Source organism: Neofelis nebulosa, chromosome 3 (genome assembly GCF_028018385.1).
Source record: "Neofelis nebulosa isolate mNeoNeb1 chromosome 3, mNeoNeb1.pri, whole genome shotgun sequence".
Classification (NCBI taxonomy): Eukaryota; Metazoa; Chordata; class Mammalia; order Carnivora; family Felidae; genus Neofelis; species Neofelis nebulosa.
The window spans coordinates 103,224,062-103,246,720 of NC_080784.1; the positions used below are offsets into that span (position 1 = coordinate 103,224,062).

At 39.2% G+C, this 22,659-nt stretch overlaps 1 long non-coding RNA gene across 3 annotated transcripts in view; it reads right to left on the bottom strand.

Moving 5' to 3' along the window:
• The window catches only part of LOC131507112 (uncharacterized), a 111,668-nt gene that overhangs the window by 87,330 nt on the left and 1,679 nt on the right, over positions 1–22,659 (bottom strand). The window contains exon 2 of one of the 3 annotated variants that reach the window (XR_009259334.1): positions 1,261–1,323. The exons of the other annotated variants lie outside the window; for them this stretch is intronic. This is a non-coding gene — a long non-coding RNA (uncharacterized LOC131507112). The remainder of the gene's footprint in view (positions 1–1,260; positions 1,324–22,659) is intronic. 3 annotated transcript variants of the gene reach the window in all.

The following is a 22,659-nucleotide window of genomic DNA, read 5'->3' on the forward strand; positions in this document are numbered from 1 at the left end:
TTCCTATTAGTTTGTAAGAGCATGTATTCATCTTTGCATATCTCATGCCTAGTATAGAACTTGGCACATAGTAGTTATTCAACAAATATTTGTTGAATGTCTAATTCAATATCTAATATTTAATATCCCTACTTGGCTGCAAAAATATGTTTATCCCCAGAGGACACAGGCCAGTGGTTCTAAGTTTGAATCCTGATTGCCAAGATTTTACACCTAACTTTGAGAAAGTCAGATTATTGGAATCTGAAAATACTGACCATAGTCAGAACCCCAGGGGCCCTGACACCATGTATCCTGAAGTCTAATACTTGAGAGAAAATACCTCCTATATAAAAATTTTCTAAAGAATAGACCAGGAAGAAGAGCTGGAGCCATTCACCTGGTATCATGGAGAGGTACCACATGGTTGGTTTGTACCCAAATCTTCCTCTTTCTTCATCTGCCAGGAGCCCAAAAGCCTTCATTACTAAAGCAGTCACCATACCTTAACAAGTCTTGGAGTAACTAAGAACTCCATAGAGTACCTGAATAGCTCAGTTGGTTAAATGTTCTACTCTTGGTTTTGGCTCAGGTCATGATCACATGGTTTGTGGGATCGAGCCCCATGTCAGGCTCTAAGATGACAGGGCAGAGCCTGCTCGGGATTCTCTCTCTCCTTCTCTCTCTGCCTCTCCCCTGCTTGTTTTCTCTCTGACCTGAGGCAAAATCAAGTCAGACGCTTAACTGACTAAGCCATCCAGGCACCCCAATGATCAGGACGTTTTTATGATATAAGAGTTTTCCACTAATAGAACCCAACCTTATAAATTGTGCCTTTAGGAAAGAGTGTCATGTGTCTGTTACACAGGATGTCATTGAGAATCATTTGAACCATCATTCAAGAGATAGCAGGCCCTCTAAGAAAAAATCCCGTAGCATTTTTTTTTGTCTACCTTGATATACTGTTAAGTTTTCTTAAGAATTATCACATTAATTTCCTCACATTAACTTGTGAGAAAGAGAAAAGAAAAAAAAAACCCTATATATAGTTTGTAGTTCTATGGGGCCATTAATTAGAAGATACACCAAGTATTTAGTAACAGCTTTTTGGGATATATATATATATAAATAAACACTACCATATTAAATGTACACATTTAAAAATGTTTCCAGAGTTCAGAAACTCAAAGAAATACATTTTTTGTTTGTTATTTTAGCATCAGGGAACCATGATGGCACTAGCCCCCTTTTACAAGAGAAAACAGAAGTCGAATTCCTTACCTGAAGAGTCAAGATTGTGAGTGAACATTTCCTTGGTTTAGTGCTTATTATATGGCAGGTTTGCTGGAGCAAAGGGAGTAAGAAAAGAGTCTGAAGTTTGAGGTTAAGTCAGCCAGAGGGGAGAAGGTCTTGGCAGGAAAGGAGGGGGAGCTGAGAATTTGGGCCTCAAGCTAGAATTTGGAGCTCTGTCCAGGTGTGATTTTGCTTTTAGCCACCTGGTTTCTCACCATGGATTACAGATTCTATTCCAAACATTCCAAGCTGTAAGCACAATCTGTCTTGACTCTTTATTCTCTTTTATCATTCTGTTCCCCTTCCCAGCACTCTGCCCCACCTTCCGATACCAGTCATTTCCTCTGATCCTACCAGATATACCCACCAGAATGTTTGTATTCTAAGAGATCGAAAACACTCTTGACTCAAAGAAATAAATATTCAGTGGTACAACTGAGGAGATAAGATAAATAGTGGGAAAGACATTTTTGGCTAGGTACTCAAATTTATATGTCTATATGTGCCCTCAGAGTTGTAACTAAAAATGTACAGTTTGTGACCTTGGTGTTTTCCTTAACAAATGTGGCAGTTTGTCCTTGGGTGGTGATTGGATGGCTTGTTTAATGGCACTGTGGCAGAAGGCAAGGCTGAAATACTGTGTAACTTTGCTTCTCTCACAAGGGTTTGCAATGCCCATTTTAGCTTTGAAATCTTGCAGCCATTGGCCTCTGCCCTTAAATAGCCAAGCCAAGCCAGGCAATCCGGAACACAGTGGCTTAAAACGTCAGGCTAGCTTCAGAGTGCTCTGCATTTTCCTCCTGGGGGGGCCTCATGTTGCAGTCTGAGCATCAGTCAGCATGCAAGCATGTATGACATATCCAGGGGTGTGGAGTTGCCCCTGTGATAAGGAAGAACTCAACAGAAACGTGATTTTCCCTGTTGAAAATTCTGCCCTGATCTATTGCCCAACTTCCTCTCCTCTCACCCTAGTGTTTCAAGAGAACAGAGACTCTGTCTGATAAAGTTCTTTCTTTGCCCACATGAAAGGGGTATGGAGCAATTGCAAGCTTGCTAAAGAGTTGTTGTCTGTGGAGACAACCACAGCTTCGGTTTTTGGGCCGCCAGCCCCTATGGCTGCCTCTCTTCCTACCATCCATTTGAGCAGGAGCAGTAGTTTGTGCCAACTCCAGAAACTTCAAGCATGTCATTTCTGAAACCACAACAAGTCTCTTAAGCTTCCTGAACAAAGTGCTCGGAGTGGAAAGCCCTGAAGTTCTTTTGGGCCTCCTAAAGCCACAAAGCTGATTACTGAACAAAGCCCAGAGCATCTGAGCACATGGGTGCCTTTCTTGGAGCTCATCTCAGAACATGAAAAACAGTTATTGAGTAGTGACTGGGGAAGAAGTGGGGGTGGGGGCGGGGGGGTGGGGGTGGGGAGTCTTCCCTCTCTGCTCAGAGCAGTAACACCATCTAGACAGTCTGTACCAGTGATGGTTTACAACTTTGTCAAGCATAAGGACCTACTGTAATACCAAGTTTTAACATTTGTATTGTTAGCAGAATCTGATTAAGAAAATATATAATAACCAAAAGCTAGTGTGAATTCAGTAGTTATTTTACATAGATTTGTATTTTACCAGTTATAGTCATCATATTTTTTGAAAAATATTGGTACACTTGCACAAAAGATTATTTTTTCACTCCTGAAATTATGCATCTAGTCTAGATTCATGGGCACTTTGCAATAACTCCATGGCCCACTAGGGGTCCCACCAGAGGTTAGGAATCACTGACAAATGGGAACTATTCATCACCTCTAGTACTAAACGAGATATAGTGACAGGTCTGCAAGCTCCCATGGAAGAGAATCAACTATGCATTTGGATCTTTCAATTTGGTGTTTATTTATGAGTCTAGAATTTTATGCCAGGAACTATGTATGTGAAAACATTTCAAATTTTGCCTCAGCTTTATTAAAAATGTAATTGACATATAACATTGTGTGAGTTTATGGTATACAATATGTTGATTTGATATATTTATATGTTGAAAAATGATTAACACCACAGTATTAGCCAATACCTCCATCCAGTTACAGAAATTATGTATCTCTGAAGGACAGTTGTATTGTCTCCTTTCATGCAGTACAAACTATATTAGTTCCTGTATTTCTAGTTTTTCCTTAGCCAGGAGGAAATTCAGAACTGAATGGAATGCTCAGTTGTGACAATCACCTGTGTCACAGTCCCTGCACTTTCTGTATTCCTCAGCATTGTTTCTAGTTTTCTTTCTTTATTTCTCAAACATCTTCTAAATGTGATATTCATTATAGGCCTCCTCACCTCACTGAAATTAGATAGACATAAATTATAAACAAGCACCAAGGCCCTTCTTTGGCTTAGCCTCCAAAGTAGTAAAAAGAGTCAAATGCTCTGCATAGGGGCTTCCTCTGGGCTACTGAGCTATTCTGCCATCTCCTCTGCCAAGTGTATTTTTGAGGAGTAGTGTCATCCAATTTCCTAGGCCACATTTCTCCAAGATGATAGGGAGCACAGGGTAGTGTGGCTAAGCGTGACCTGGTATCATAACACCTACCCTGCATGGAGCTTCAAGGCAAAGCAAAGCAAAACAAAACAAGCATAATCTTGTTTGTCCTAGGGAATTCAAGAGAGCTGACCAACACAGATGGTCAAAAGCAGCTCCTACAAGGGGCCAGGGGCTCTCTCCCCAACATCCCCACTGGCAGGATCTTCTGACCACTCTTCCAAGAAACTTCTATTTTATTTCTTATCTGACCTGTTGCCCCTGCCTGTTACAGCCTTTCATCTATTTCCTTCACTCCCAACCTGCCTCTTTATTTTTCTTTATTTTTGATGTTTATTCATTTTGAGAAGGAGCTAGTGGGAGAGAGGGGCAGAGAGAGAATACCAAGCAGGCTCCGTGTTCAACCTGGAGCCTGACACAGGATTCAATACCCTGACCGTGAGATTGTGACCTGAGCTGAAACCAAGAGCTTAAGTTTAACCGACAGCCAGGCACCCTGATCTGCCTCTTTCTGCCAACGGACTAAGTCATGTTACCACCAGGGGGCAGTGCAGTTAAAGAAACTGGCTCAATGGGTTTGCTGCTCTCAGACTAGAAAGTATTAGTGGTTAAAAGCATTCCATAAATTGTACTTCAGAAATTTGTCTTTCCCCGTGATTTTTTCCCCTTCCCACTTTTAAACTTAAATTCTGGTGATATTTACACTCGTAAATCTATATTCACATCAGTGTTTTTATAAATAGGACTGTCTTGGATTCTGTCAAAATCCTCTTTACTATGAGATACAACTTAACACATGGTGCTGTGATGTGTATATCCAAATAGAGACTCAGAGGTCGTACATTCCACTTCAGCCTCCTTTGGGTGTGAAGCACAAAGTTATAATGATGAGGTATTTCTTAGAACTAAACCCCTTCAGATAGTGTTGTCACTACTGCAAAGTAAGGGGGTCTCTGAGCTTGAAAGGACACTACTGCCCTGTGGGTAAGAAGTACTTCCACTCTGCTTGGTAATTTCCCTCTTTATTATAAATAAACGCCCTTGAGATTTTGATCTCTGTGTTGTGATTCTTCTTAGTGTGAGTCAGACCCCTTAAACTGGCTTTGACAGTCTCCAGCTGCTGCCCTCAGAGGCAGTGGCCTTATTCCATTATCTCTAAGCATCTGCTATTATAATTTGGATATAAGGTTTGCTTTGCTATGCTTTTAGGAGTTTGTCACTATAAATACAGGTACTGGCAAAGGAGGGTAAGCATTATACACACGGCCACAGCTCAGTCATTAATTCAAACTATGACTACCATTTCATCCTTAATGAGCACCAAAGGATTACTAGGCATTTTCCAGAAAAGAGAGATAAAAAATAGGTCTGCAATTTCTTCTTTAGATCAGAAGAAAGCACCAGTCACTAACAAGGAATGTGGCCTTTGTTCCTTAGAAAGAAACCTGAACTGACCAAGAGACTTAGGATTTCACTAAGATAAGTGGTTCCAGAAAAGTGTTGAGAAATATTTGAAAATGGAAACAAGAATGAGTTGATATTCAGGTATGGTGAGATTTTCCAGATATCTTACATTGGTATATAAAAAAATCACTAAGATTGAAAGAACTAGCCTTGTGGTTATTATTTCACAATGTATACAAATATCATTATGGTGCACACCTGAATCTAATATAATGGTATTGGTCAATTATATCTCAATTTTCATTTTATTTTTTTAAATGTGTATTTATTTATTTTGAGAGAGAAAGAGAGCAAGAGAACACACACACAGACGGGGGTGGGGGGAAGTGCACAGAGAGAGAGAGAAAGAATGCCATGTGGGCTCCATATTGTCAGCACAGAGCCTGATGCAATGAGGGGCTCAAACTCACAAACTGTGAGATCATGACCTAAGCCAAAATCAAGAGTCAGATGCTCAAATGACTGAGCCACCCAGGCAACCCTGTATCTCAATTTTTTTTAAGTTGAACTTCCTTAAAAAATACTGAAAAGAAAAGATCAAACTTCTGGGTAATTTAAGGCAGATAGGAGGAAGCAAGCATCTGTCTCCCAGTTTCTGTAGGAGGAGAGGAACCTAGCTTAGATGGGCGCCTTATTCCAAGATACAGCACTACCTGCTGTCATAAAGATGAGAAGTTATTTTTTTCTTCAGATAAAGTCAGTTAAGTAACACAGGTGGTCACTCTAATTACCAGGCAAAGTTAGGATAAACTATGTGTGACAAATGGTACTATCAAACTGTCTTGAGGACTACTTATTGTTCATGTTGAAGACATGCATGTAACTGGGGGTGAGATTTCTTTCTGTCTATGCAATCTTTTGCATACTGCCTGTGATGTGCATTTAGGTTTAATGCTTCTTCAATAATAAAATGGTTTTCTTTCCCTAAAAGAAAAGAAAAAATACAAAAGGAAGGGAAATTTATAAAGGAAGTGTACTGAATATGGGCACTGCATTTGTATAGCCACCCTATGAGGTGGGTATCATCATCATCATCATCATCATCATCATCATCATCATCATTACTCTTGCATAAAGGAGAAAAATGAGTGAGGGAAGGTAAATAATTTTCTCAGAGTTTCCCTGTGAAAGACATTGGATTCTAATCAACCCATGTTCTGAATTGCTACCATGATTTATGACTCGAGTTTGCATTCTTAACCATGTCCTCTCTCCAGAAGAGTACGTAAATCTAGAACAAATTAAGGAAAGACAGGACAGAGGCTCAAGGGAGGTGGTCCTGGATCTAGCTTCTCAGCATTCCTGACGTACTGATAAATGAGTGTAACTTATTTTAGTTTCTCTGGTAATAAACATCTGTTACTTTATTCCAGTACTATGTACTTGAGGGTCTTTTAGCGCAGACATGGCATTACTTCTCAAGTGAATCAGACTTCAGCACTGAGAAAGCATTCAGTAGATCATTCAGTTTTATGAACAAAACTTGAGAGGAATGATATCTATAAACTGTATGATAGCAAGTTCTCCTCTAGGAACTAAGATAAATAACATACACCTACATCACTTCAGTCAAAATTATGTAAATAAAACTGCATACATTATGGAAGAAAGCAAGCATACTAATTAGTGAGAAGGGAAATCAAGCATCTCTATTTAGTGAGGGGGAAATATTTATTAAAGGAATTCATGTCATAAACAACTGTAGTCGTTCAGAATTGGTATCGCATATAACTGTAGGGGCATCTGGGTGGCTCAGTTGGTTAAGCCTCCAACTTTGGCTCAGGTCATGATCTTGGCAGTTTATGAGTTCGAGCCCCATGTTGGGCTCTGTGCTGACAGCTCAGAGCCTGGAACCTGCTTCAGATTCTCTCTCTCTCTCTCTCTCTCTCTCTCTCTCTCTCGCTGCCCCTCCCCGGCTCATACTGTCTCTTTAAAAGCTAAATTAACGTTGAAACAATTATAAAAAAGAATAACTGTAGATACACACAATGAAGGGAATCTTAATTAATCTTGATAATGTATAGCGGTTAAGGAAACCACAAAAGACAGAATAGGGTAGTTGTAGTTTATATTAACTGGATGATAGTGGCCACACATTATTTCACAAGGGTAAAATTTCAATTTAACTAGAATAGAGTGAACCTAGTGTCACATTAATGACTCAGAATTATCAACATGAATATGGACATGTGGAACTGTCTTGATGCATTTCGATACTCTTAAATTTTTGTATCTGATTCGTAAATTCTTTTACTTTCTCTTGTTGCTGCCAGGTTGTAGTGATGTGCTCATCTCGAGTAGTTACTACCTGTGGTAGATGCATTGTGTGAAGGCTGCCTAGCTGCTTGTGGTCACCTTAACTCCTCTCTGATATACAGGAGCAGGTTCCTAGAAGAAGCAAAGTTTGCTTATAATACCTGGTGCCTGTTAACAGTTGACTACATGAAGGGCAGACTTCCAAGTAGGCTAATCAGTGGTCTCTCCCAGGTAATGTGGAGTCTGGAACCCTAGTGAGTGTTAAATTCTCTGTGAGTCTGTAATTGTAATACATGAACTTGGGAGCTATGAGAAGCTGTTATCTAAGCCCATTATATGGCCTGTCCTCTAAGTCCTATGTAAAGTATATGCTTAATGAGAAGGAGAAACAAGAGGCAATGAAAAGTATGCAAGGATTCACAATGATCTTCTTGTTACCAATTCCATTCCTTCTTGAGGTCCAGAACATTTCTGTCCTTAGGTTCTATAAGACATTACCATATTTTGAGAACAGATGGTGCTTCTCATCATCCAATCTTTATTTCCTCCTTCCTAACAACTTCCCAAATTTCCAGTCATATGTTTTGGGTAGAATTGATCCTAAACTTTGGTTTCAGAGTAGACCCAGACTGAAATTAATTAGAGCACCCCATTTTCCTGTATAGAGTTATTGATGAAGAAGTGTAGAACATGACCTCATCAGTTCTGATTGAGCTATTAAGAGAATTTTCCGGGAGCTTTTAAGAAAAAAGTTTCCTCTCTCATTCTTAGGAGTTAGCAAAAAAGATGCCCAGTGGACATAAATGAGGAGATATTTAAGTGTCAGGTGCTTTTGATAAGACTCCTTACAACAGTAAGGAAAGTCATATTTAAGATAAAGTCAAAACCATGCAAGGAAAAAGAAAAGAAACTAGGTCCTTTGTGAGAACCTGGGCCAAACTTTGCCTGAAGCCTCTAGACATGTCACTTACATGGACAGTACATTTTCTTTATTTTAAAAATCTCTTCGAGTTAGATTTTTGGTTGCTTGTAACTAATAGCATCCCAACTGATAAGCACTTTAAGTTATTTGAGACAAAAGAACAATAACTTTAATGACTTAATCTGAGTAGTATATGACAGAGCCAGAGTAATTAGGCACTGAGGAATGACCCAAGGGAATCTCCTACTAAATAAAGTACTCACACTGTATGTGTGTTTTTAAATACAATTTTTACTTGTTCTGAAGCCTTTTAAGGGTTATTTCTTGATTTTTAAAAACTTTCTCAAGAAGCTAGACCCCCAAATAAAGGAATTCAGGTAAGTCCCAGCATATTTTACTGACAGAAGAGACTTTAGAAAGATGAACTAATTCAACCTCTTCCTTTTATATGTAACCTATAAAAATTACTGCACACCTTCAAACACAAGAATAGAATGTTTTCTGTTGCCTTGAAATTTCAGCTAAAATACAAAGTTGAAGATAATGGGTAATTCCTCTACATTCTATAATCACTGGATATATCCCAGCATGACTTGCTGAGAACTATCTGACCTAGTCCTGTGACCTTCACCCCCAACACACTGTGTAAAATCAAACTAACAATTCCTGGGAAAAGAAATATTTGCATAGAATTAATAGTAGAGAAGGCATTTCCCCTACCCTCCATGTGAGGAAAGATACAAGTTACATGTCCCCTAAGTTCATTTGGGAGTCTCAAGAGAAGTACTCCTGGAGACTAGGGTTATCTGCCAGAACAGGGGCTGACCTCGCATCTCTTGGTTCATCATTTGCCACATGCTTCCACCAGCAGAATGTTCACAGATAAGCTTTGGGGTCAAACTCATGTGTGCTCCCATGGGCTTTGGGGCACATGTGAATAAGAAACCAGAGTAGCCCAAGAAGGCAAGGTAAGGGGAGAGGACAGCAGTAGGACTGGGCAGAACAAAGACACCAAATGTTCCCCGGGCCAGTTCTGGGAGAATGGGTGGTAGAGTGGCCACATGGGAGCCACTCCTAAAGGGCTTCAACCCCAAAGGCTGTCCACTGGGGTAAGGGAATCCTGGCAGAACAAGGCCATGGTGGGTTATCACTAGGGATAAAAGCTGATGGGGTATCGCAAGAGATCATTTGGAGAAGAAATCACCTAGGTCAAGAACCAGGGCAAGTGGAGATCTCTGGGAATTCACCAATGTGTGCCATGAAAGTCAGCATTTGAATCCCCAGTGTGAGACAGTAAGGTCAACAGCACCAACTAGTTAAAGCATCACACTTTACTTCTTGTGTCTATTCTGCCCCTGGTTCTAAAGAAGCCAAGGATAGAAGAATTGTGTGCTTGCGGGGGGAGAGAAAAGACAGTGAAAGAGCAGAGTATCCCACTCCCTCTTTTTCCCAATGACTGGTTTAAAGCCATGAGCCCATTCTACGATGGAGGGTAGGAGAAGCTTTAATTGGATGAAACATTTACATTTTGATGCTAGATTAAGTTGTCTCTATTACCTGAAAATAGGAATTGTTCTAATACCCCAGAATGACTGGAAAAGATTAGAATCTGTCTTACATATTATCCAGATTTTGGAGATACAGAGCTGATACAGTATTTGGGAGAAGGGATAGGAGAAGAATAACGCTGTTCTGCCTGCTAAATAAATCTGTAATGGTAGTATTATTAATACAAACCAATATACAGCAACATTATATATTTTGAGACAAATAAGAGCAGATCAATAATGAGGAACATTGTCATTAAGATGGATATAAATTTCCTGTCTCAGAATAAAGACACCGAAAATGAAATAAAAAAATCCAGTACTATTGTATAATTTAGAATCCATTAGAAATCACTACCATTAACTTCTTTAGAGAGTTTTATTTTTTATTAAAAATTTTCTTAAGTGTTTTTTTTTTATTTTAGAGAGAGAGTGCAAGTGAGGGAGATGGGCAGAGAGAGAGAGAGAGAGAGAGAGAGAGAGAGAGAGAGAATCCCAAGCAGGCTCCATGCTCAGCGAGGAGCTTGATGTGTGGCTTGATCCCATGACCCTGGATCATAACCTGAGCCAAAATCAAGTCAGACACTCAACCAACTAAGTCACACATGCATCCCAACTTCTTTAGAGACTTTTAAATTTCATTTTGCACACAGAGTTTTTTTTCTGTCTCTTTGCTACTATCCATTTTATAGTATCATTATTGTCAAACTTAAACATGAAATACAATTAATGAAGTTTTGTGGCTCAGATTAGCCTCAGTTGAAAGAGAATTAAGAGATATATCATAAAGTCTTTTAAAATAGAAAATTTTAAGCTCTGGGTTTTTTGAAATCCTAAATAAATGATGTATACTCCATTATCATTAATAAATAGATTTGCTTTCCTCATAAGTTTAAGGTACTTACAAAGAAATATAATCATTTATTCTTCAGCATTTAATACTTGATCCTCTTCCATCTTCCTTCCTCCTTGGTTTCATGATACACCCAGTGCTAATCTTCCTCTTACTTTTCTGATTTTTCCTTCTTTGTCTTTTTCTTTAGCACTTCTTTTATTTTTTACATAAGTTAGATTTTGTTCTATGTTTGCATTAGTTAGTTAGACTAGTTACATTTACATTAGTTAGATCATGTTTGCATTAGTTACATTACGTTCAGTTGAAAGTAACAAAGACCCACCTATAGTGGTTTAAACAAACAAGGATTTATTTTCTCCAATAAGAGAAAACCTAGTTACAGAATATCCAGATCTGGTATGTAACAGCCTCAGGAAGTCAACAGGAATTCCGATGTTTCTACTGTTTGGTCCACAACAACGAACTTTCCCAAGGCCATCTCATGACCAACATGATTTCTAGTGTCAGCCATGACCTTTGTATTCTGAGCAACAGGAAGGAGAAATGGGGAAAGAGGATGTGCTCTGTTCTTAAAGTCCCATACAACACTTATGACTAACAAATAATTGGCTGGAACTTAACCATGTGACCAACAGCTCAATGGTTAGCTGAGAAATGTGGTCTTTTATTTCAGGAGCTGATGCGCTCAGCTAAAAGTTTGCCTTCTCTTACCAAGGAAGAGAGAGGAGTGGATGTTAGGTACATAGCTAGCAGTCTCATCAAACCTTCTTTTATCTCACTGTATATTCTACACTGGTAATCTTACCTAGTCTCACTATTGCATGGATGGTCTCTCAAATCTCCTCCAGTCTCAATTGCTCTTCAGCTTTCCATTTCCCATTTACATATTCCTAGTTGATTTTTCCATTCAGAGCTTTCTCTAGATTCTATTCAGACATCTCAAATTCAATATAAGTAGAACCAAATATGTAATCATCTTACCAAATCCCCAAATCAGCTTCCACATGGTGCTCTACACTCACATAACCAGTTCACAGCACATAAGACAGCTTCCCAAGCCCTGTCAGCATTTACTGCCTTAGGGCTAAACAGCTTGCTGCAACCTGTATCATGTTACACATCACAATTTACTTCTGATCTTAGGTGATTCCAATAACCATTTTGAAAAACACATTTCAGGGTTGTTTTTTAAAAAAATTTTTCTGCATTTAGCAATGCCTCCCAAAGATGCAGGACTAATCTCTTTACATGACTCGACGTTATAAAGTAAAATAAGCATCAATGCCAGAAAAGATGCAAAACAGGAGACTGGAAATATGGTTTTGCAGCCAGTTTTGGATTTCTACCAATTTGTCTTTTCAGCAAAATTGTTTTTAACCCAATCATCTGGCATGTGCCACATGGCTTTGTTGGTGGAATGATGGTCCGGTGGGGGTGTTTTTCTTTTGCCAAGTTAAGACAAATTAGAAGCTACCAGCTCAGAGAGTTTCTGTCCATATAAGATTTCCTTCTACCAGAACTTCGTGTGCAAATAAGCCAAGAAACAACAGCAGCTTCTATATGGCAAACAGAAATGTGGGGAGGAGAGAATGATACTTCACATAGGAGGAAGATAAATCTCAATATGTTTGGGGAAGAGAAGGGAGAAGAAAAAAAGGAAAGTGCACAAATCTGCTTGTGGTTGTCAGAAGAATCTGGGATTAGAAGTAGAGGCTTTAGAAGGCAATGTTAATGCCCTACTTTTATGACTACTAAGGAGACACAGGCTGCATGAGTAAAATAATGTACCAGATACCCTTTGTCCATCCTTCTACTGAAATTGACATCTGAGGTCACTGATGTTGAAGGCCCTTGTCTTTATCCACCCTACCTAAGCTCTCCACAGCACAGCATCAAGCGCTATAAATTGCACTGCTCTTCCCTCGGTTTCAAGAATCGAGAAACACTTCCATCTGATTCTTCTCCTACCTATGTAGCCAATCCTTCTCAATCTCATTGCTGGTTCCTATTTCTTAATCCTTTTATTAGTCCTGCTGCTTCTTGGGATTAATCTTCCACTGTCTTTTCTTTTTCCTGTTGATCTGATTTATTTCCATAGCATTAGCTTTATACATCAATGATTTGCAGATCTGCAGTCCAATCCAGATGTCTTTCCTTATCTCTAGACCTATATTTCTGTCTAGGTATCTCCACCTGAATAATTTGCAGATATTTAAAATTCAACCTGTCATCTCTCTTTTAAATCTGTTACTGTCCTTGAATTTTCTGTCTTGGCTAATTATGTTTCATCTACCCAGTCACCCAGGTTAGAAAGCTTGGAATCATCCAAGATCCCTGTATCTTTTTTGTTCCCTTCCTCCATTATATCAGTCACCAAGATTTGTGGATCCTTATAAAGCACATACCACAAGTATTGTTTACCTGACCTTTTCCACACTCCACCTCCACCTCATGAGTGATTTGAGAGCAGAAATTATGTCTGCTTGATTGTGGATCCTTGGCTCATACTGCTGCACTTGATACCTGGCACAGTGACTACTTTGTAAATGCTTCTGTATTGTTGCTGATCCTCTTAGACACATATACCATTTACAATAATCAGTTAATACCTTGGCCCAATAAGGGATTCTGAGAGAAGAATACTCTCTGATACATTTGTTTCTCCCAACAGAAAAACATATGTGTTTACATTTGTATAATGAATTATTGTTCGCATACCTAGAGTTTTAGTTTCTGTAAAGAAATCCAGCCTAGCTTCTCCTCAAAAGGGAGGATGCAAAAAGAAGGATAGTGTGGAAATTACAAGAAACAAAAATTATCAAGGAATTCCAATGAGGAGGTTTAGTTTGGGTTCCCCCCAAAGCAGGGCCTAAAACAAGGATGTAGGTGCAGGCCTCATCACATATCCATGTGCTGATCCCAAGAAGCAGGAGTGATGGAAAAGGGAGAGTTAGGCAGAAGAAGAAAACAAACAGGTAAGAGAGCTTTGTTGGGCTAGTTTCCACTGTGTTCAACTAGCTGAGACCCTCAAAGAAACATGTGGAATGCCCCTCAAGATTGTTCAAGTGCTGAAGATTGGGATATTTGCCTACTGATTCCTGTCTACCCCTAGAGGAGGGTTATCTCCAGGAAAATACACTTTCCTTCACTTCTCGGTGCTTAACGTGTATGGGCCAATGAATTCTTTAAGGTTTGCTGAGAGCCCTGGGGCAGGAAAATGGAGAGGTTACAGTGTATGTCTGAAGTGGAAGATTTTCAGTCACGTGCATAGAAATGTCCACCATGGCTGCAGTTGAAATGAGAGGTGGGGTGAGAAGAAACACATCTACGATAAGAATGAAAAACTATCAAACAACTGAAACAGGCAGGTTTCCTGGGCATCTGAGCAGACTAGGTGAACGCTAGCTGAGGACTTAAATGAGTTTGATGGCTATTTCCACTGGAAACATACTTGAGCATTCTCTACTTTTTAAAAAACATTGCCATAAGGGATGGAGTAGAAGGGAGAAAGTGGTATGGAATGTTTCAGAACCAGTAAAAGACACTGTATGTTGGTTTCCCTACACCTGAATCCAGCTCTCTACCGACTCTATTTGAGAGAATGTAGAAGCTAAATAGTTTATTTCCTGTCTTCCTTGCTAGAATCCCCAGGCATTACCAAGTGATACCGCTCTGGCAAAAAGACATTAGAGAAAATCTGTTGACACTAACCCCTTTCTCCTTGCCCCTCTTCTGCTGTCTTGAGTGAACTGTGATGTGATATCCCGAATGCCAGTGTCTATCTTATAACCATGAAATGACACAAGAGAAAGAAAGCAGTCCTAATTGATATAGAGGCAATACACATCCCAGTAGGGCTGGCTCCCTTTAAGGCTTGGCCAGGCCAGGCCATGCATGAGGCCCCCAGCCACTGCTTCACCTAAACATTTTCTTTTTTTTTTTTTTTTTTTTTTTTTTAATTTTTTTTTTTTCAACGTTTTTTATTTATTTTTGGGACAGAGAGAGACAGAGCATGAACGGGGGAGGGGCAGAGAGAGAGGGAGACACAGAATCGGAAACAGGCTCCAGGCTCCGAGCCATCAGCCCAGAGCCTGACGCGGGGCTCGAACTCACGGACCGCGAGATCGTGACCTGGCTGAAGTCGGACGCTTAACCGACTGCGCCACCCAGGCGCCCCACCTAAACATTTTCTTTATGAAAGAGTGACCAGCTCAAGGAAAATGCTTAAGCCTAGTTCCATTCCAAATGCTATAGGATATTTTACTGGCAACACCTTTTTAACCTAGCCTTGATTTTGAACCACTCATTGCTCTATCTCTACCTATGCATGTTTTCCCCAGCACTGTCTCACTGCTTCTAGAATCTACCATGTTTTGAGCTTTTAACCCTTCAGTGGCATTCCCATTCAGTAGCTGCCAGTCTACCTTACCAACCTGTTTTAGTCTGGCCATATTGCCTTCTCTTGCTTCCCACCTACCTTACAGGGTAGACAAGGCAGAGATAACATCATAAGGGAAAGAAAGGACTACAGAGCATGAGAGCACCCAGTTCCCTTTTCCTCCACCTCAAGTTCTGCCAGAATGAAGTCTTTCATTGGCTTCCTGAAGTCAGCATTTATGTTTATGAACTACTACATCTAAAGAGGATCAGGAAGGACCCTGGGCCAAAGGTTCTTCTCAGCTACAGTACTATGCAGAAGAAACAAAAATCTGTACAGAGTGAAGTATAAAAATTTACTAGGCTCTTTCTTCTGAAATCACCCCAACCTTTCTATGTTCCATTCATACAAATCAAATTAAGAATTAAGTAATTGTTAATTCTAGGACAGCCTTACAAATGAAAAATCAACACAGAGTTATTATTTTCCTCCAGAAGAAGCCCCCTCCTCCCCGCCAAACAAGCCAAGAGTCAATAATATGTACCCATTGTCCCCTGAGACACTCTTGAATCAATCCTCCCTTCTCTAGTGTGGACTTATCTTCTTAACACGGTAGAAAGTTCTTTGAGGGCAGGGGCTGGAGGCTTCCATTTCTCTTGTAACCTACAGGGAGCCTAGCACATTGTAGTCCATGTTGTAGGCCCAAGAAAGCTTTAATGAATATTTGGTACATTGCTTTCTTTATTCCAATCAGAACACCTTCTAAAGTGATTTAGGCCATTTGTTAAATCACATTCTTCTTAGATGGGAATGGAAAATTCCTGCTCTTTGGTGGTTCACCGGCCAACATAAAATTTGATGGTAGGTGGTTTCTGTTTAGTTACTGTAGGTAGACAACTTTTCTTTCTGAAGACATTGCCTTTTACAGTAATTAGTACTCCTGGTGTTTTTAGTTGGGAGGCCAAATGAGTCATGGAGGTCTCAGGTCATAATTGAGGCAGGTTTTAAAACCACATGGGAAAAACATTCTACCTAAGGAAATCAAAGTATATAATTCTCTATCATGATATCATGGCCATCCATTCTTGTATTCGTTCAACACATAATTGAGCACATACTGGGTGCTAAGTCACATGGACATTGGGGTAGAAAGACAAATGCATGAGATCAGCTGCTTTTCTAGCTTATAGTTTAATAGTGGGTACAGACAAGTAAACAGGAAATGTCAACAGAGTACAATCACCATACAATTAATAGATAATTATGTATAGTATAGTCAAAGCAAGTCCTGAGAATCCCCATATTTAAAAAATGTGGGTGATAACATACAAGCAGACCACCACACAGTAATCAGGAGAGCTTGGGCAAGAGGTTCTGTATTTTTCCTGATACTCCAGCTCAAAACACCAACAATAATGGCAAGGATTCTTCATACTTGCAAAGGGAAGGGGGAGTCCTAAAGAGTTGTAATATGTTATCTCATTTAATCCACGTAACTTTTTGACAAATATTTTATTATAACACTTCACAGAAGAGGGTATTGTGGTTCAGGAAAGTTAAAGTTACTCCAAGGGACTACTTTCACGTTTAAGTGACAACAGGACATGACACTGTTTATCATGGGCATGGGCATAGTCTGTATTAAACGTTATTTGATAATTGTTGTCAGTTCTCCAGATTAAGCCCTTGTACTCCTAAATACTGTGAATAAGATTTTTTTCTCTTATATAAGCAGGGGCATATTTACCAAAGATAAAAGCACCTTATGAGAAATGACTTGGGGACTGTGACTAAAAGACCCAGAACTACTTAGAAATTTCAAGTCTCACTTTCTTTTATCTTGGAATTCTTTTTAAGTTTCTCAATTTTAAAATGTTCCACTCTCTCCTACATGGGAAAAAAGTAAAACCTGTCTTTCTATTTTAAGTTAGTAAAAACATGTTGAATGATCCTTTATAACACAGTCAATATTCTCAGGACCCACAGTTAGCAAACAGCCACATCAAGCAGCATTTCATAACTCAATGGAGATTAAATAACTAACTATATGAAATCCTATTGATACATTCTATAATCATCGTAATATCAATATGTACATCCTTCAATTCACTTTTCCTTCAAAGCATGAAGAAATGTGAAAATCAGTAAATTCTATTTGTGTACCACAGTACCAAATGCTCAATATTTACACACAGTGGTTATAGTTTGAATACTTTCTTATTACTTGTCAAAACTCAAACATTTTTAAACTAAATTTAAGTTTGTTTTTCAAAACCAAGAGTAACATATTGATAGCTATATAAATATTTCAGTTCTTTTAAATGTTTTCAGTTATCACTATAAAATCAGTGAACACTTTACAAGAAAACTTTATCTAAAAAAATGCATGGCCATATTATGAAATCAATTGTTACTATGCCTGAGAAGTTACTCGATTTTGAAATAATAGGAGGGATTAGTTTATCTGTAGATTTCTCACAATCTTTTCTGGGGTTTTATTAGTCTGTTTCTTTGCCTTTTTAGACCTGGAATGAGTATATTATCTTGTTTATAAGGGATAAGAAGGACATTAGGACGTTTGCCTGGTTTGATGAAGGGAGAAGATGTTCTCATTTTTCCCTGTGACTTTCTTATTAGCCATACCACAAAAGTCACACCATGTTGGAAGAGGTGTATTTAATGTGAAGGAAAGGCAGGGTAAATCTTCACTCCTTACTTAAACGGATCCCTTCCACAGCACTAGGGGTGTTCCAATCAATGTGTTTATATGGTCATATATTTCTCTCCTTTCGAATTTACCCTCTTTCACATTTCTCCTTGGGTTGAGTGGCATTACAATGGCACAAACATTTTGGGGGGATTTGGCTAAGGCGTGCTTTCTCAATGGGGGTGACATTGCTCTGAACAGAGGCAAAACATCTTACTTTTTATGTATATAGTGTATTTATATACATTAATAGATATATGTATAACATATCTTTGGTATTAAAATTTCATGTGGGGAGCAATTAGGAAAAAAATGTATATGTTCCATGGATAAAGACAATAAAAATGAAAAAAAAAAAGTTGAGAAGCACTGGGCTAAGGGGAATTACACTGGAAATACTTTAAGTTTAGATTCAGTGGCATATACTTTTCCTACGAAATCAAAATCATATTGGATGTGTTTGGATTTAGGTTACAAAAATGGATATATTTAAGGTGTATTGTTTGCTGTGCATAATTGAGAGGAAAAAAATTGTGCTCCTCAGCAGATGTAAGCCATAAAGATGTTTTAGTTGTAATGCTTCCCTGAAAAGACAAGTAGTTATTAAATGTGGGCTCCTGCTTCTAATTAATGAGATTTGGTAGTAAAATGATTAAAAGGGAAAAAAAATACCCTAACATTTACTGAGTAATCACTATGTCAGATAATATTCTAAGCACTTTAGGTACAGTAACATTAAATACACACACACACACACACACACACACACACACACACAGGAACTGAAGGAAGATACTATTATTTCTCAATCTTATGGTTACTTAAGCACTGAGAGTTAACTAAGTTACCCAGGATCACAAAGCTGGTAAGTGGTGGAGTTGGACTTGAAACCTGGCAGGCTGATTTCAAAGACTGTGCTTTTAGCCATGACATTTCCTGCCTCCAAATAAACAATATAGGAATTTGTGAAAATTGGATGATTAATCAATGACCCTTCAATAATTGATGGACTAAGGCTTGCATGAAACAAAGGGAAAGAGTATCAAGAGCACTTTAGTGGCTACATCTCAAGTAAAGATTAACTTCTGCTTCCTCTGAGGCATCTTGGGAGAGATGGATCAGCAGGATTCAGGCTCAGAAATAAGAGCTAGACCTTGGAAAAAGACCAAGTTCTATGCCAGTGTGTCTCAACCATGCCTGTGCATTAGAATAACCTGGGTAGCTGTTCAAAAAATACTGGTGCCCAGACCCTACTCCCAGGATATTAACTCAATTAGTGTAGGGCAGGCCCAGCCATTCGAATTTTCTGACCACCTGAGTTGATTCAAAAGTGCAGATAGGTTTGACACACTGCTCTAGGCACACCACAGACTCCTGCCATTGCTAGTTTATACATTTCCTGTCCTAAAGCTGACCTGAAACCCAACTCTAAACCCTTGGTGCCCACCCAGCCTCAACTCCAGCACATCCACGGTCAGAGCCTGGGAGAAGCCCAGCCACTTTGTGGAGGAGCTTCATGACAATACCAATCCTGTCCCCTTGGGAAGGAACCTCACAGTGAGGTGACTCCTGCTCTAAGACCAAAAGAGGAAAGCAAGGTGGAGGGGACAAAGTCCTTCTTTGCTTCTCTCCCCTTGGAGTGATTTCACTCTACAAAGCTGACACAATCAGTCCCTCCCTTGTTTTCCTTCCAAAGGTGACACTAGGAAGAAAAAGGAATGAACTACTGATAGGATTGGGACTTCCTGGAAGCCTGGCTCCTAGCCTACGTTAACAGAGACAGTGAGGAAATCAGGGTCCAAGATTATGGCTGTCTGCTAGTTCCTAGGGAAAACTCATTATTTCAGTTGTGATCCTTATCCTTTTTAGTGACTATTTTAAGTGAATTTGTTTTAAAGTCTCTTTTCCTTTAAACGTTGCCCACATAATCAATCAATCTGAGAACTGGGGGTATGACAGAGGAGGCCCAGTATGGCAGAGCATTTAAGCAGGAGATGGGCAACGGGTGCACACCACTGTTAAATCAGCTGGAAGGAGCTAGGGCCAAGGACAACACTCCAGAAGTTCTGTCCTTGGGGGCCCCAGAACCTCTGATTCCTAAATGACCTATGGCTGTGGAACTGATTCATCCACTACAAGTGACCTAGAACTTACGCTATGCCTTAAAAGCTTGGTGGATTCTCCTGTTAAATTGCACGTTTTGGTAAGTCTAACTTTACAACCAAAATTCCATATTAGAATTCATCCGTAAGTGTGGAGCTGTAGCTGTCCCAAAGGAGATAACCCATACAGGATGTTGACTGGGAGGTGGGAACAGAAGTATATATCCTCTCCAAGAAGAAAAGAGTAACTAGAAAATCTTAACTGGAAAGAAAGCCAGGGTTTTACTTAGTGACTTCACTGTACTCTTTCAGAAATGGCAATGGAGAAAAACAGTTTCTTCCTCATTTTAGAACACAAAAAAAGAAAACCAATCAAGAGTTTAAAAAAATCCCCATTTCAGGGAAGTTAAAGCCTACAGCAAAATAAAAGTCCAAAGATATACTGACTCCTGGCATATGCTTTTCAATTCTGGCATGGTTTTCAATTCTAAGTATAAAGAATCAAGGTGAAGAGAAATCTATACAAGTGCAGACAAACAGAGTAAGATTAAATAATAATTGGTGACAGCTAAGAACTTGTAAAGTGCCTAACTGTTCTTAAGTGTTTCTATTTATTTAATAATCTTTTCTGTATTTTTTAGTAATATGACTTATATAGATGTATGTTTTTGTTTTACCTTGTTTACATTTTTAATAATTTAAATGGAAAAGAATTTTTTTCCCCATGAATTGTAAGAAGTCTAGCTGCATCCAAAGTCAGCCACTGCATTATTAATATTCTGCCCTTTGGAGCCTTATCACCACACTCACCCACCTACTCTCCTACCAGGCCAGAGTGGAGATCTCTAGGTAGGGATTAGATGAGTGTGTCAGGGAGAGGTACCTGTACTGGGCCCTTTCAGATCCTCCAATCCCTTTAGCTCCACATTGCCTTCCCCTTCTCTAACCAAACCCCTGGAACCTGATGTTCCTATTGACATTCTTGATTCTTTTCTTTCTTTCCTCCACCTGTGCCTTCTTTGTCAAACCTTATTAGGTTAAAGTCTTCATTCATTCTTTCTGTGCTTGCTTTCAACCTTAGAATAAAATCACAAACCTGGGCTGCATGGATCCGCAATGAAACCACACAACGTGATCCTACTTGGGCCCTCACTGTTAATTGACAAGGTTCTCTCTTTAAAAAAAAAAATTTCTTTTATTCTTTATTTATTTTTGACAGAGAGAGACAATGAGACAGAGTATGAGTGGGAGAGGAACAGAGAGAGAGGGGAGGGAGATACAGAATCCAAAGCAGGATCCAGGCTCTGAGCTGTCAGCACAGAGCCCGGTGTGGGGCTTGAACTCATGAATTGCGAGATCACGACCTGAGCCGAAGTCAGACACTTAAGCACCTGAGCTACCCAGGCGCCCCAAGGCTCTCTCTTTTATGGATGTATTGATACAGGTCTATAGACACTTACTCTAAACATTTCTGTCAAGTCCTGCTGTCATATTCACTCTCAAGAAACAGCTTTCTGTCCTAATGTAGACCAAGCCTACTCAAAATCTCCTACACATTCTCTCTCTGTCTCTCTCTCTCTGTCTCTCTCTCTTACACACACACACACACACACACACACACACACACACACACAGAGTCTTTCTTCCTTTATATTTCTTTTCCAACTACTCTGCCAAGTTGATCCCAGAAGCATCATTATCTCAAAAGATCTTTCTTTGGGCACCTGGTTGGCTCAGTCAGTTGAGCAACCAATTCTTGATTTTGGCTCATGTCATGATCCCAGGGTCGTGGGATCTGGCTCTGAGCTGAGCATGGGGCCTGCTTAGGATATTCTCATTCTCTCTCTCTCTCTCTCTCTCACTCTCACTCTCACTCTCACTCTCACTCTCTATCTCTCTTGCCCCTCTCCTCTACTTGCATACTCTCTCTAAAATAAAATAAAATAAAATAAAATAAAATAAATAAAATAAAATAAGACTTTAATCTTATTTGAAAATCCCTTTCAATTGACTCTAATCATCCCCTTTCTACTGACATTTTTCCTTCTAAATAATATTCTCTAGCACCTTCCAGTTTCTTTAAAAAGAATCTCTCTCACAACACAACGTTTTACTTTTTGTTAAAATTATTTCTGTATATGTTTTATGTCCTTTACTAGAATGAAGATTCCTTAGACCAGGAATAAAATTTAAGCATCTTTAATTTCCTCCAAAGTCTAAGATTGAATCTTATACACAGTGTGGGCTTATGAATGTGTACTGAATGAATGAATGAATGAATGAATATCTCAGTATAGTTAAGTCATTCTTGGGCTCATTCCTGGTGTCTGAAAGAAAATCCATGGGAGTGCTCTGAACTTGCTTCAGTAAGACTCATTTAGGGTTTGGAATGCCTAAGACTGCCATGGACTTCTCAGATAGTTATCTTCTCAGTGTAATGTAATGCCATAGTCCCTTAGTCAATGCTTCTCCATCTTATTTAATGATACTAGAAACTACACAATTAGGTATTAATTCCCTTGACTTAAATCTTCAGTTCCTCTTTAAAGTTGCAACTATTAAAAAATAAATAAGTAAATAAGTAAGTAACAGTTGTAACTGTTTCTGGGAAAGGTATTGCATTTAGATT